Raw genomic sequence first — 17,719 nt, 5'->3', positions numbered from 1 at the left:
AAATTTATTTCATGAATGCATGTGCATGTTTCCTAAAAATGAATGCATTAACTAAATGTAAGAAATCTATATGTAGTATCTATATGGTATAATTTCTAAATGATGTGTAACGTATATGTATGTGCAATATAGTATGTGCAATATATTTACAATGTATGTATGCAAATGGAATGGGATGAAATATTTTTGTACTATTTCCTATATTAAAATGTGAAAACTTTTACAAAAATCAAAATTAAAACATTAATGCACACCCCCAAACTCAAAATTGAACATGTCCTCAATGTCTAAGGTAGTGCATAGTGAAACTCAAATTAAAGATGAATAACCAGGCATTAGGGAATTGAAAAGCAATGGCGAAAAGTTACCTGGCATAGAGCATTAATTTAGCAGCTTAAATGAGAATACAAGAGAAGATGCATACTGCATAACCAAATTGCATAGGCTATGCATGATTAATGCTTTATAGAATAGTTGCATAAGCAGACTGCACAAGTTGTGTAGAATATATGAGTTTGAAATGAGTTGCATAAGCAACTGCATAAGCTATGCAATATACTAAAAAGCTATAGCAGAGTTATATAATAGAAAAATAATTGAAAATAACTATGGTTCATGAAGAAATATACACAAGTATGCACAAATGGATACTAACATCATATAGAAATAGTGAAAAACCAAATTTAAATATCCAGTCAATTGAATGTTAAAAAAGCAGAATCAAAGCAAACAAAATTTGTTCCAATAATTATAAAACATAAACATTGTATATATAAAGGAAAAAAAAAAAACTACTGGAAGCTAGACAAGAGCAAATCAAGAGTCAATCTATTTCTGTGGCTTTACCCTTATTTAAGAATCTGCTGTTGAACTGGATGGAAGGTGCTACTATTAAGGTGGTGGCTGTGATTGAGGTGATGGAGGTGGAGGTGGCATGCCTAGAAAAGTAATAAGCTATTTCATCATTCCTCTCAGCTGGTTCTACTTGCCCCTGGTTTCCATAATATGTCAAAAAGATGATCATGATGGTTTTTGAGGTTATCAAGTCTAGAGTCAAGCTTCCTATCTACAAAATAAATGTCATCACTAAGCCTCTCTAAATAAATAGATAGTGCTTTAGAGTTGAATGGGGGAGGATCTATGGAGGAAGAAGGCCTAGCTGTAGAAGGTGTTGGCTGTGAAGATGTTATTAGAATTGGCTGTGTAGCTAGAATTTGTGGTTATGCTGGCTTTATTACTGGTTGTGCAGAAGGGATCTTTGGCTGTGCAGATTGAGTGGATGACAAGTTAATTCTAGTTTTAAATAGATAAGGTGCATCGAAAAAGAGTGTGTCTGTAATGACAGGTAAGGGATGCTCCTCTGGATTGAAACTGAAATACTTAGCTATCATAGTTATTAGCACACCTATTACAAATCACTAATGGATTTGCAGGCAATGTGTAAAAAATGTTCACAGAAGAAATATCCTGGAGCTACTGTGATCTTATGATAAGCACACCACAGGATAAAAAGGTCAGACTTTCCTACAATACCCAAACTAGTCCTTTGGCTTAAAATGGTGTTAGTAATGAGCCTATGGAAGTATCTAAGGGTTGGATTAGCCATTTGAGAAGCTTTGGACCTGCCAGCATGAAAACCTTGAGATTGGTTGGTAATATCCCTCTAAAACTAAGCATCATCCCAAACTCCTTTGCCTAAAACATCTATACCCTTATATGGGACCCTAAACTGTCCATCAACATCAAAACCAAATATAGCATGAAACTATCTAGTGCTAATTCTTGACCTTACCTCATACATCTAAATTTCATAGTGGGTTTATAGTCTCTTTCATGCAACTTCACTGTGGTAGAAAATGAGGAAATAAACTCCAAGACTAGGACTGGCTAAACCAATTCTTACTTATGAACAAATTCAATCCAAGCCAGCCCATTTAAATAAGCATAAACTACATCAAATAACCCAGTGGACTTAAGCACTTCATCAGAAATATACCTAGTGCTAGTAATTATTCTATCATGTAAGCGCTTAAGATTATTCTTGTGTGTTGTATCAACTAGAGGCCATGATCATTTAGATTTTATCTGTGTTGTCGCCTCAAAAGATCTCTTTGTGCTAGAAGAAAGGGATTTGGCTTATTGGATGGGAGCAGAGGCACTAGAACCCTTGGATTTGGAAGTAGTAAATTTGGGGTTTTTGGATAGAGGTTCAGAGGTTGGAGTTGTAGGTGGTGGGTCTCTCCTTTTTGTGGTTGGAGCTGAGGTTGGAGTGGGGCGAGTGCTTTTGGATCATATTTTTCTCTTGTAGGTGGTTGGAGTAGAGGTGGGAGGAGTGGGTTATGGAGGAGGAGAGTTAGGGTTAGGAGCTTGAATGGCAAGAGGGAAGATTTTAAGAGGAAAGCCTTGAGGTGAAGGGGGAGGGGTTTCCATAAAGATCGATGAGAATAATGGGGAAGGGAAAAAGAAGAAATGAAGAAAAGAAATAGGGGAAAAATTAGGGTTTGGGTTTGCAAGAAAATGGGATAGGGAGAGAAGGAATGCTGAGAAGAATGGAGAGTGGGTGTCGTGAATAGTGGCAGTAGGAATGAGGGAAGAGGGAAGTTAGGGTTGTGTGATTTGTAATTTGCATAGGTCATGTGGGTTCTTGCACAGGGTAAATGAAAGTGCACAGGCTATGCAAGTTCTTGTGCAAGTCTTGGCAGATATGAAAATTGTAGTAAATTAGTAGCATAAAAGTGCACAGGCTGTGCACTAACTTATATAGGTTTTAGCATATTAAAAGTAAAGGCAGAAATGAGACCAGAAAATTGCACAAGCTGTGCAAATTGCCTTTGTGCAATTTAGTAAAAACAAAAATTGATAAAATCACATTGCAAACTTGGAAAATGCAAGGAAAAATGAATTTTGATGTTTAAACTCCATTAAAAATAGAAAATTTAACCCAAGAAATGCATAAATCATTAAAAATTAACATAAAAAAATGCATCAACATACACAATTCCAAATTAAATGCACAATTCAAGTTCATGATAGTAATAATTTCTGTATAAAAGCCTATGAACAATACCATTTCAATTCAAAACCTGCAGGTTAACATTTTATCACATCATAAACTTAACAAGAACCTACACCACTGCACTATAATAAAAAAAAAAAATTGCATTTATCCACAAAATCAAATCATTCATTCTCAGTTTTGCTAATCAAATAAAATTGAATTACACAACCCAATTGAGTTCATAACAACAAAAATGAATCACTCACCATAATACAAATGTCAAAGACATAGATATATAAAGATGATGCACCCAACCTCAGCCAATAAGGAAGAAGTAAACTGTTGATAGCACAAACTACTGAACCTTTGCACAGATGTTGAAGAATTGTTCTGCATAAACTAGAAAAGGAATCTACATAGGAGGGATTTGAAGCTAATCAGTCCTAATAGACTGAAAAATTTGTAATATAAGGTGCAAAACTACTCCCCAATAGTGCAGCAGCCTCAATCCCCTTTCAAAATGCATCTATAAAAAAATTTAACAATGTCAAAATTGAATTAGGGGTATTTTATTTAGAACAAAAAAAAAATGCAAATACAATGAAACAAACAAAAATAAGAAACTTGGGTTGCCTTCCAAGAGTGCTAATTTATTGTCTTTAACTTGACCCTTAATGCACTATTGCCGAGGAGAAGGTGTAAGATTTGAGAGTTTGCAATAGCCAGCTCCTTCAAGTGGCTCTAGAGTGATGTAGTGTTTTTACCTATGACCATTAACTTTAAAATTCCTTGATTTTTCACCCTAAAGCTCCACTGCTCCAAAGCTCCACTGCTCCATGAAGCAAAATGTTAACAACTCTGTATGGACCAGTCCATTTAGATTTGAGTTTTCCTAGAAACATTTTTAATCTAGAATTGAACAATAGAACAAGATCATCTTCTTTGAACTCTTTCTTCCTAATATGCCTATCATGCCAAACCTTGATCCTCTCCTCATAAATGCAAGTATTTTCATAGGCATCTCTTCTTAACTTCTGTAGCTCATTGAGTTGTGGTAGTCTTTTTTCACCAGCTTGTTTAAGATCAAAGTTCAAGGTCTGAATAGCCCAATATACTTTATACTCCAGCTCTATGGGCAAATGACAAGACTTGCCATATACTAACCGTAGTGCCTATGGGAGTCTTATAAGCAGTTTTGTATGCCCACAAAGCATCATCTAGTTTCATGGACCAATCTTTCCTAGAATTATTTACTGTTTTCTCCAAAATGTGTTTGAGCTCCCTATTAGAAAATTCGACTTGGCCAGAAGTCTGGGGATGATATGGAGTAGCAATCTTATGCTCTATACCATATTTCTTCATTAAGTTTTCAAATTGCCTATTGTAAAAGTGAGTGCTACCATCACTAATAACTGCCCTTAGAGCTCTATATCTGTTTAGAATAAACTTCTTCAAGAATTTCACTACAACCTTAACATCATTGGTAGGAGTTGTAATGGCTTCCACCCATTTTGATACATAGTCATCCGACTAGAGTATCTATTGCCATAAGATAGTGGAAATGGGCCCATAAAATCTATCTCCCATACATCAAATAGTGCAACCTCTAGTATGCCATTCAGGGGCATTTCATCTCTCTTCAACATATTTCCACTCCATTGTCACTTATCACACTTTGGCACAAATACTTTAACATCCTTGAAAAGATTTGGCCAAAAGAAATTACCTTGTAAAATTTTACTAGTAGTTTTAGAAACTCTCAAGTGTCCTCCATAATCTGATGCATGACAATGATGCATGACATTTCCAATTTCTTCCTCAGGAATACATCTTCTGATCAATCCATCCCCACAGCTTTGGAATAGCAAGGGCTCATCCCAAGTGTAAAATTTTGCTTCATGTAGAAACCTCATCTTTTGCTGCCATTTCATTCTTAGAGATAACACTCCATAAGATAGATAATTCACCAAATCTACATACCATGGCAATTTAGTAACAAGGAAGAAAAGTTGTTCATCCAAGAAAAACTTATCAATAGGGACTGAATCCATTTCTTCATTATCCACTCTCAACCTGCTTAGATTGTCTGTAACCACATTTCCAGCTCCCTTCTTATCTTTAATTTCTAAATCAAACTCTTGTAGTAGTAAAATCCACCTAATGAGCCTAGGTTTAGCCTCATTCTTATGGAGCAAATACCTAATGGCTGCATGATCTGAAAATATAGCTACCTTTGAATCGATGATGTAAGGTCTAAACTTTTCCAATGCAAAAACAATTGCTAGGAATTCCTTGTCAGTAGTTGCATAATTGATTTGAGCCTCATCCAATGTTCTAATAGCATAGTAAATAACATAAGCCTTCTTCTCTTTTTTTCTTGGCCAAGAACCACTCCAATTGTACAATCACTAGCATAACACATAATTTCAAAAGGAAGACTCCAATTAGGTGGTTGCATGATTGGTGTAGTAATAAGAGCTTCCTTTAACCTATAAAAGGCATCCAAACACTCTTGGTCAAATACAAATGGTGTATCATGACTTAGTAAGTTAGACAAATGTTTAGCTATTTTAGAAAAATTTTTAATAAAGTGCTTGTAGAACCCAGCATGTCCTAAAAAGCTTTGGACTCTCTTGACATTGGTTGGAGGGGGCTTCTTTTCTATCACCTCAACTTTGGCTTTATCAACCTCTATTCCCCTGCTAGATACCAAATATCCAAGCACTATCCCTTCCTAAACCATAAAATGATACTTTTCCCAGTTCAAAATTAAGTCAATGTCTGCATAATGCGTAAAATTATAGAAAGATTACCTAAGCAATTGTCAAATGAAGATCCATAAACAGAAAAGTCATCTATAAAAAGCTCCATTATATCTTTAACAAAATATGAGAATATTGCCATTATACACCTTTAAAAAGTGGCTGGTGCATTACATAGCCCAAATGACATTCTTCTATAGGTAAAGGTTCCATATGGGCAAGTAAAAGTGGTTTACTCTTGATTAATTGGGTGGATAAGGATTTGGAAAAAACCATAATATCCATCTAAATAGTAAACATAAGAATGCCTAGCCAGTCTTTCTAACATTTGATTAATGAAAGAAAGTGGAAAATGATATTTTCTAGTGGCATTATTCAATTTTCTATAATCTATGCACATTTTCTAGCTAGACACTATTTTGATGGGAATTAATTCATTATTTTCATTTCTAACCACTGTTATTTCACCTTTTTTAGGGACCACATGCACTAGACTCACCCATGTATTGTTTGAAATAGAATATATTATTCCTGCATCAAACAACTTTAGAATTTCCTTTTTAACCATTTCTTTCATATTTGTGTTCATGCTTCTTTGATGTTCAATAGATGGTTTACAATTTTCCTCCAAGATAATTCTATGCATGCAAAAATTTGGAGTTTTTCCCTTAATGTCATCTATTGTGTATCCCAAAACCTCTTTATATTGCCTAAACACTCTTAACAACTTATCAACCTCTAAAGTGCTTAAATTTGCATTAATAATTACCAGATAAGTTTCATTGGGGCTAAGAAATTCATACCTAAGCTGAGAAAGAAGTTGCTTAAGTTCTACCTTAGGTGCATCTTCTTCCTTGAATATTGGTCGCTTAATTTCAACTTTTTCCTCTTGTGTATGTTGTAAAACTGATGCTGTGATAAATGGTGGACTACTTTCTAAGTGTTGAGCAAATGCGACCACACTAGGATTATCATGATTTATGCTTCCTCCATGAACTAAGCAATTTTCAAATAGATCTTTAGGATATCTCTTTTCAAAATGCTCCTCAAGAAGGTCATCAATGATATCAATTCTCAAACAAGAATCGACTTCAAAATGATGTTTCTTTATGGTGTTGTTAATATTGAAAACCAATTGATCTTCACCAACTCTAAGAGTCAAATTTTCACCCTTGATATTAATTAATGCTCCTAACTCCGCCTAAGTAGTTTGCGCTTAGCCGATCCTAAACCCGAATAAAGGAGGAGGATTGCAGTAGGTGACAACTAGCATAAAAATTTTGTCACACCTTATGATATGGATTCAAATGATATAAACATTGGGGCGTCCTCTACTTATGACGTGCTATATCAGAGCCCAAGTGTAGTGAGAAATATGCAATGGTGTAGGGAGTTCACCAAACGCGATGCGCAATGCCGACGCTCGGGTGTGGTGTTAAATGAGCAAGAGTTCCCACATTATGGATGGGTGTGGATAAAGAAGTTAGTCCATAGGACAGATAGTAGAACAGATAGTGGAATAGAACACAAGATAGGCATAGAGAACAATAAAATATATCATAGAAGGAGATCAATTAGGAAAGAACATGATAGGAGGAGAATCATGGTTGGTACTTGGAATGTTGGATCACTTACAAGAAAATTAATAGAGCTTGTGAATACCTTGGAAAGGAGAAGGATGAATGTTGCTTGCATTTAGGAGACTAAATGGGTAAGAGAGAAAAGCAAGGAAATGGATAATTCAAGGTACAAACTGTGATTTACTAGAAAGGAGAGAAACTAGAACAGAGTGGGCATAATCATAGACAGGACATTGAAACATGCTGTAATAGCTATGAAAAGAGTAGGAGATAGAATTATACTAGTAAAGCTAGTACTAGAAGGAGAAATAATAAATGTTGTTAATGCTTATGCCCCGTAAATAGGACTAGATAGTGAAAGTAAACAAAGGTTTTAGGAAGATATAGATGATCTAATGCAAAGCATACCGAATCAAGAGAATGTTTTCATCGGTGTGGATTTAAATGGACATGTAGGAAGTGATAGGCAAGGTTATGAGAATGTTTATGGAGGTTTTAGTTTTGGCAGCCAAAATAAGGAGAGAAAAGCATTCTGGATTTTGTTATGGCATACGACCTAATACTAATAAATACCTACTTTATAAAAAGAGAGTCACATTTAGTGACTTTCAAAAATGGGCAACATAGAAGCCAAATTAACTTCTTTTTAACCAGGAAGACAGATAGAGCTCTATGCAAGGATTGCAAGGTCATTTTGGGAGAGGCTTTAACAAGTCAACATCAGTTAGTGGTATTGGATGTCAAGTTTAGGAACAATTCAAGTAAGGTTAGAAGAAATAGTGTAGCTCAAACAAAGTGGTGGGAGTTCAAAAGAGTAAAGCAAGTGAAGTTCAAAAATAAACTTCTCGAGTCCGAAGCGTGGAAGTTAGATATGGAGGCCAATGATATGTGGATACAGATGGCATCAAAGATTAGAGAAGTGACTAAAAAAGTACTTGGAGAGTCTAGAGGACATGGAACATCCTCAAAAGAGAGATGGTGGTGGAATGAGGAAGTACAAAAGGCAGTGAAGAGAAAGAGGGAATAGTATAAGAAATTACCTAAGTGTGATAATAATGAGGTATATGAACAGTTTAAGATAGCAAATAAAGAGGCAAAAAAGGTAGTTAATCAAGAAGAGCGCAGGCCTTTAAAAAGTTATACGAGAAACTTGAAACTAAAGAACGAGAGAAAGATATTTATAGATTAGCAAGGAGGAGAGAAAAGAAATGTCAAGATCTCAATCAAGTTAGGTGCATTAAGGATAAAGAAAAAAAAATGTTGGTGAAAGATTAGGACATTAAAGAAAGATGGAGAGATTATTTTGATGATCTCTTTAATAATAGGCAAAATGGTAATAGCATGAATATAGACTACAGAGTAATAGAAAAGAATATGAATTATACTATAAGGATTAGATCTTTAGAAGTAAAGGAAACACTTAAGAGAATGAAAGTGGATAAAGCTCATGGACCTGATGGAATACCAATTAAAGTGTGAAAGTGTTTGGGAGAAATGGGAGTGGCATGGTTAATTAAATTATTTAATAAGATTCTAAACTCAAAACAAATGCCTGATGAATGGAAGAGGAGTATTTTAATACCTATTTTTAAAAATAAGGGAGACATATAGAGTTGCTCAAACTATAGGGGAATTAAACTCATGAGCCATACTATGAAGTTATAGGTGAGAGTTATGGAACATCGACTACGTCATGATACTTCTATCTCTCCCAATCAATTTGGCTTCATGCCCGGTCGTTCAACTATGAAAGCGATCTTTCTCATTAGAAGCTTGATGGAGAAATATAGAGATGTGAAAAAAGATCTATATATGGTTTTTATCGATTTAGAAAAGGCTTATGATAGTGTTCTAAGCTATGTCTTATGGAGAGTGTTAGAACAAAAGAGGGTGTCTATTAGGTATATACAAGTGTTGAAAGATATGTATGAAGGAGCAAATACTATTGTGCGCACAGTGGGAGGGCATACGAGAGATTTTCCTATCTCAGTTGGATTGCACCAAGGTTCAGCTGTAAGCCCTTACCTTTTTACATTAGTTTTAGATGAATTGATGAAACATATACAAGAGAGTATCCCTTGGTACATAATATTTGCGAATGATATAGTTCTGATAGATGAGATGTGAGAAGGAGTCAATAGAAAACTAGAGCTTTGGAGAAGTACTTTAGAGTCAAAGGGCTTTAAATTAAGTAGAATGAAGACAGAATACATATATTACAAGTTCAGTGAACGCCGAACTGGTGATAGGAAAGGAGTTAGTTTGGATGGAGTGGTATTGTCCCAAAGTAATCACTTTAAATATCTCAGCTCAGTCCTTCAAGTAGATGGGGCATGTGAGGAGGATGTTAGTCATAGGATTAAAGCCGAATAATTGAAGTAGAGACGTGCCACAGGAGTTTTATGTGATCACAAGATTCTTAATAAGTTGAAAGGAAAATTTTACCATACAGTCATACGACCAGCCATGTTATATAGTAGTGAGTGTTGGGCACTGAAGGAGTCATATGTGTCCAAGATAAGAGTTATAGAGATGAGAATGTTAAGGTGGATGAGTGGCCATACTAGAGTAGATAAAGTTTGTAATAAGATTATTTGAGAAAAGGTAAGAGTGGTGCCAATTGAGGATAAGTTGAGAAAAGGGAAATTGAGGTGGTTTGGTCATGTGAACCGTAGACATATGAAGGCTCCAGTTAGACAAGTAGAACACATTAGGTTAGAGGATAGAAAGAAAAGAAGGGGTAGACCCAAACTGACTTGGAGGAGATTTATACAATATGACCTAGAAGTATTACACATTTTCGAGGATTTAACCCAAAATCGTTTAGAGTGGAGAAAGAGAATCCATATAGCCGACCCAAAATTTTTGGGATAAAGGCTTAGTTGAGTTGAGTTGAGTTCAGTTGATTTGATATCAATTAATGCTCTTGCTATAGCCAGAAAAGGCCTCCCTAAAATAATTGTAATGTTAGAATCTTCTTTCATGTCCAGAATGACAAAGTCAATTGGCATGTAGAACTTTCCAACCTTCAAAGGCACATCCTCTAAAATGCCCTCTAGAAACTTAATTGATCTGTTAGCTAACTAAAGAGAAATGTGGATTGGCTTAAGATCTCCTATGTTGAGCTTTTAATAGATAGAAAGAGGCATAAGGCTAACACTACCCCCCAAATCACATAAGGCTTTTGTAGAATATGATTCTCCAATATGGTATGGAATTGAAAAACTTCCAAGGTCTTTGAGCATAAGAGGGAGCTTCCTTTGAAGTATGGCACTACACTCTTCTGTCAAGGCTACAGTCTTATAATCTTCAAGTGTCCTCTTGTTTCAAAGTATTTCTTTCAAGAATTTTGCATAAGAGGGCATTTTTGAAAGAGCATCAATAAAAGGCACATTAATGTATAACTTCTTCAAAACCTCCAAGAACTTCTCAAATTGCTTATCAAGTTTGGCTTTTTGAAATCTCTGAGAAAAGGGAAGCTGTGGCTCATAAGGCTCTGGAGGTATATACTTCTGTTCTTTCTCTTCAACTTCCTCTTTACTTTTTCTTATACTCTCTTCTTTTTCATTCTCCAAGTTTTCACTCTCATCAATTTCTTTATCATTTTCTCTCTTCTCAATTTTTTCACTCTTGCATTGTTTACTACCTTCCCATTCCTTAATGTTATAGCTTGACAATATTCCCTTGGATTTTTTGGCTGACTTGGAAGCTTTCTCATAGACTTGGTACCTGAAGAGGATGCTTGCTGTGCAATCTAGTTTTCCAACATTCTATTGTGTGTTTGCATTTGTTCTAACGTTGCTTTCACCTCTCTCATCTCTTTATCATGCTTGTTTTGATTGGCAAGAATTTATTATAGCAAAGCTTCTGTAGTAGAACCTTGCTCATGCTGTCTTGGTGGAGGTGCAGAATTTGTATTCCTTTGCTGAAAATCAGGTGGTGGTTGCCTGTTCTGTTGATAAACATTTCCTTGTTGTTGTGGTTGAAAACTATGATTTGGCCCTTGGTTTTATTGATTTCCCATGAAAAATTAGGATGATTCCTCTAAGTTGGATTATATGTTTGAGAATAGGGATTCCCCATTTGCTTGTTTTCATAATTACCAACATATGCAGCCTGCTCTCCATAATCTGCTCCATAGGTCATTGTCCCTTCTGCATAAGCAACTTATTGTGAATTTCCATAAGATGATGATGAACTGACCAACATACTTAAATCTTCCATCTTCTTTGCCAACACATTTGTGAGTGCATCAAATTTTACATTAATCATGTTGAATGGATCAAGATCATACATTCCAGCAGCTTTTCTCTTTTGTGTTGGAGCTGGCCCTCTTGGATTACTCCAAAGATGAGTATTCTTTGCAATTTTCTGCAATAGCTCATAGGCTTGATCTTCATGCTCTATAATGAACTCTCCACCTGTTTGAGCATCAATAATCCCTATGATAGTAGGAGTAACATTTGTGTAAAAATTCTTATTTATCATCCATTTGGGAATGGCATCATGCAAACATTATCTCTCCAACTCCTTCCATCTCATTCATGACTTATAAAGGGTCTCATCTTCTCTTGGCCTAAAAGCTGTCATTTGATTCCTTAGTTCTTGAGTTTTTCTAGGTGGAAAATATCGTGCACGAAATGCATTCGTGAGCTACTTTCAATTTGTGATTGAATTGTGAGGTAAAGAATCAAGCCAATCCAATGCTCTATCTTTTAAAGAGAATATAAACAATTTCAGCCTTGCTGCATCATCAGACACTCCTGGTTGCTTTTGCATATCACAGATCATAACAAACTTGTTAAGATGAGTATGAGGATTTTCTAAAGAATGACCTCTAAATTGAGAATTTTAAATCATCTGAAGCACCCCAAAATCCATCTTATAGCTATTTGCATCAATTCTTAGTCTTGCTATACTCTCTCTCAAATCATCAAAATGAGGGAATACATGATCCATCATACTTCTCCTAGGCACATTAGCATTGATTACTTCTTCCCCACAAGCTTCATTTTCATTGTTCTGATTATTTCTGCCATTAACACCACCAATTCTAACTCTTTCTTCAACCATTTTTTATTCAATTTCAGCTGCTCTCAAAGCTTTTTTTTCTTTTTCTGGTCTTTTTTTTTGTTGGCTCTATAAAACTTCTCAATTTCAGGATTGAACAATAGAGATGTGCCACTTGTGCTTTTGGGTCTTCTCATAAAAGATCAAAAAGTACCTAAAAAGATCAAACAAACACAAAGTGAAAGGCTAATACAAAAATAAAAATCTAGAATAGCTAAAACAACCATAAATTCAATCTTAAACAAATAACTTCTCGGCAATGGCGCCAAAAATAAGATGTGGCCTAACCGCAAGTGCACGGATCGCACAAGTAGTATAGACAAGATATCGTTCCCTTGAAGAGTTGTGTTAATGATTGATTTTTTGATATAAAATAAAATAGTTTTAGCTAAATTTAAACTAAAAAGTAATTAAATGAAAAGATTAGGAATTAAAGGGTATGTTTCGAAATTCAATAAAAAAAATTATCTAAATGGAAAATTTACCTATAATTGTAGGAAATAGATTCAACGAAATGAAATAAGGTAAGAATTAAATTATTAATCAATCAAAATCAAATAACAATCAACAAAAATAATAGAGTGATTCTAGAGTTTAGGGATTCATATTCAAGCTATTTTGAGATTTTAAATTGATCATCCAAACTCATGGAAATTATAAGTTTCAAGGAGATTAATTCTTAAATCATTTGCATACCCTTTCGACTGAGACGAAAAGTGCCTTAATTAACTCAATCCTACTTTCATGGAGTTGAAATTAACTACAACTCATTAGGTTTCCTAGTCAATCTATTAATCCTCTTAATCCTTAGTCTATTTTTAGATCTAAGTTAATTAAATCTAATTTCTTGATTATCTATCTCAAGATTTTCTCCTTTCGGTGCTTTAACTAACAATTATGAACAATACTTTATGGAATCCTATACTAAGCATGTCATTAGGCACACAAAAAATAGATAAAACCTCATAAAAGCCATAAAATATGGATTACCCAACTAAAATCCACAAAATATCTTAAATATTATATACCCAAACTCTAGAATCTTTGAAAAACTACTCGCTATCCATATTTAATACAAAGGATTTTAAGCCATTGAGGAAATATATCTAAAAAATAAACTAAGAACTATAGTAAAAGAAATGTAGATATAGTGAAGAAAAGAACAAGATTCCAAATCTTATCCAGAAATGAAAAAATGTCGGCTGCTACTTCCTTGTCCTTTCTTTTCTGTGTCTTTCACCTTACTTCTTAAAGCCCAAATTAGTTAATTGTCCTTAAACATATTCTCTGACAAAAGCCTTAAAAATGGATTGTGTGAGGTAATGATTCATGTGAGAAGATATTCCTTCTAACCCATTAATGAAATTATGCACAAGCTATGCAAGAGGTTATGTAAGATCTTGTGCAAAATTTGACAGTTTCCAGAGGCTTTCCGTGAAGTTGCACAAGCTGTGTAGGTTGCCTGTGCAAGTCTCTGCATGTTTTGAAGTCTTCTATGAAAGTACATAACCAAACTGCACAGGCTATGTAACATGTTGTGCTTTGGCCAATTGAGGTGTTTTTCGTGAAGCTGCACAGGGAGTCTGCACAAGTTATGCAGTAAGTTGTATAAGTTTTGGTCATTTGAAAATTTCTTCTGTAAAGCTGCACAAGAAAAGGCATGAAAGTGCATACGCTGTGTGACACGTTGTGCATATTTCAATAGGTGCAAGATTTCTTCCGTGAAGCTACATAAGGAGCTTGCATAAGCTGTATAGTAAGTTATGCACTTTTCGACAGGTTCACAGTTACTTCTGATTTTTATGCAAAAGCTGTACAGCCTGTCCAATAGGTAGTGTAGATTTTAGCAACTTCACATTCTTCAATTTTTAAACTTTATTTAAGCACTTTTGGACCTAGAAATCACTCATCACTTGCATAATTACTTTTTAGTCCCTTAAAAATACCATTTTATCTACAAAACAAAAGCAAAATGACAAATTAATCCAAAATTTGACAATTATGAAAAATTAACTAAATGACTAATAAAATTAACTAAAAATAACTAACAAATCAATAAAATGAATATGAAATCTAACTTAAATGGCTATATAAAATGCACGTATCACATATATTTAAAATTTAAAAAAAAATCGTATAATATTTTAACTTTATTTCTTATATAAAAGATAACTTGATCTTCATTTAAAACTAAATTTTAATTTCAAATAATTATATTTTATATTATGTACATAATGTAATTATATCCTAATTTTAAACAATCGTTATTAATATATTATTTTATAGAAAAGTATAAATAAATTTGATATATTTATAAACATTAGAAAATTTAATAATTAATATAATTGAACTTAAAAATGATCTGCCTCATGAATTTATTTAACTAGTCGGCTCACAAGTTTATTAAACCAGCTAGCTCATGAGTCTAAATAATAAGCTACTTTTAAAATCTTAATAAACCAATAATCAGGTTTCATCAGTGGGGGAATTGACCTCACATAACTAAAATAAGATAAGATAAGGTAATGAAAGGTAAGATAACAAAACCTTCCCAATCCATAAATTTGGTAAGTTAAAAAAATAAGGGTTTTGGAGGTTTTTAAACCTTCAAAAACCTCCTTTAAAAAGTTTTCCTTCCAAATAAGTATTTACTTTAAAAATCTATTTCTCTCCCAAAAAGAATATATATATATATATATATATATATATATATATATATATATATATATATATATATATATATATTTAATATGAATACATTATTTATATATTTTAATTGATTGATTATTATTAATATTTGTATTTTATATAATAATTAAAGACAATATATAAAATAAATATATAACTTTTTTTATAATTTCTTACGAGATAATAATAAATAATATAATTGAATATTGAATATTTTATTTCAAGGTAAAATTTAATAAATTGAACTTTTAATATATTATTTTTTTATTAAAAGGTATATTTGTTTATTAGCCAACGAGTCAATATATATATTTTTCTATCAAAGTTAGTTAATGAGTTAATATTTTATAAATAAAAAATATAAATTTTTATCAAATATTTTATGAATATAAGAATATAAAATTTTTATTTCTACTAATTAAAAATTCTGACTCTATAACTATCAATAATGATAGGTTTTAACTTATTTATTTATTAAAATAAATTTAAAAATTAAATTAAAATTTGACTCGCAAATCAGATTTTTATAAACCGAGTGCGAAGTAGTTGCTCATTAACGGCCCTAGAACTTGGACGTTGAATTCAGTTACACAAGACAAACGGGGTTTTTATTAGAAGGAAAAAGGATCGAGTGTAGGTGGGCTCTATATGGGGTATATTCACTTGGTTTGATCAACGTCATAGGTGAGCGCATACGTCAGCAATTCCAGATCCATTGGTTGGCCGCCAGTTGAATTGTCCAAATCATTTAATGTCAACTCATATTCTTTTAAGACATGTTCTTAATTTGACTCCGAATGGCTTAATAATATTAAAATTATTTCTGAAAATATGATATCACATTTAGAAAAATCAATAATGTTACAAAAACTTTAAAATTTAATTTATTTTATAGAGAGATTAAAAAAATGGAAACTCAAATTCAATACCCTTAAATGAATAATATGTCTTTAATTATTGAATAATATCGAATTAGACAAATTTAAATTTTATTTAATGACTTTTATTTTATTTCGATTCACCTTTTGAATTTAATTTTAAATAATATAATATTATTATTATTATTCATTAAACCTACTTGAAAAAAATTCTATATAATTTTCAACAATTTAAAAAAATTTTATTAAATTAATAAATATTTGAATTTAAAACCTTAAAATCAATAAATGAAAAAGAAAATTAGAATTTGACTCATAATGATTATATAAAACATGTACTTTATTGTATAAAATTAATATAAAGAAATAGAATTAATCTATTAAAAATATAAATAGTATTAAATTTAACATATAATTACTCAAGTTCCAAAATTTTCACCCAGTAATAAATAATCAATTCGTGATGCGCAAAATTGAAATTAAAATAAAAAAATTGCATGCCAAAGCCACAGCTAAAGAGTATGCTTATGAGTTGTGGCGCAAATCCTAGCCTAGCAATCCATGTTTCTAAATAATTAAAACCAAAACCTATATATATATAAAGATTGGATATTTTCACCTATTACACAAAACCCATAAAGCTGACACCACGAAATCAAATAAATAAACCTCAGTCAATAGATGTAGATTTGACAAATAGGCATGAACCACTAAAAAAACAGGTGATTTACAACTGATTTTTATAATGAACTGAAATTAATTACTATTTATAATTAATTTTATAATCGATTGTGATTTTAAATTTTTTAATAAAATAATATAAAATAAAAATTTAATAATTAATTCATGAATCGATCACTATTAATAATTGAAATGTAATTAATTACTAAATTGATTATAAATTTACATTATAAAAATCTTAAATACATAATTAGCAATTCAATTTTGAATAAGTTAAATTAGTTACTATTATTAACTAACTCACAAATTGATTAGTTTTTAAATGAATTGCTAAATTTAGCAATCGATCGTCAATCGATTACTAAATTGTTGAGCATTTTTTAATTGATGATAATGGTCAAATAATTTTTAGTATTCAATTTGATCGAATGATATTGTAATGGGTTCATATGATATATAACTAGGTTTACTACAAATTTTTTAAAAAAAATACTCATATTGAATTCAAATCAATTTCGAAAGTTTATTGGGTATCCATTCTAAATCCATTCAAATAAATGAATAATTAATTTTAAATATATATATTTTTATAATACATTTATAATTTTTTATATATTATATTTAAAATAAATATAATTTAAATATTTATAAAAATATCAAATTTTTAAAACCTAAATTATTAATACAAAATATATTTTATATCAATTATAAAATAAAATATATAAAATTAAATAAATTATATTATTATTCGATTACTAATAATCAGGTCAAAACAGACTCAAATAATTTAAAATAAATTTTAATTAAGTTCCAGATAAATTTGTATACTGAATATATTAGTGTTGAAGTTTGAATTCGAAATGAGTAATTTTTGCGGCTGCCATCTTTACGTGAGAATGCAAACCACCACGTTATGAGTATGCAAATTGTACTTTCCCCTACAATGAAAAACCATCCCTCATCATTTACGTCAAGGCTATTTCGTCAAAACACAAAGGAAGAGAAGAATTGAACCAATATGGTTGCCTGTGGGATTGGGACTGATAAGCCGCTCTTCGATTC

This window comes from Hevea brasiliensis, chromosome 12 (genome assembly GCF_030052815.1).
Source record: "Hevea brasiliensis isolate MT/VB/25A 57/8 chromosome 12, ASM3005281v1, whole genome shotgun sequence".
Classification (NCBI taxonomy): domain Eukaryota; kingdom Viridiplantae; phylum Streptophyta; class Magnoliopsida; order Malpighiales; family Euphorbiaceae; genus Hevea; species Hevea brasiliensis.
This window is presented reverse-complemented; position numbering follows the sequence as displayed.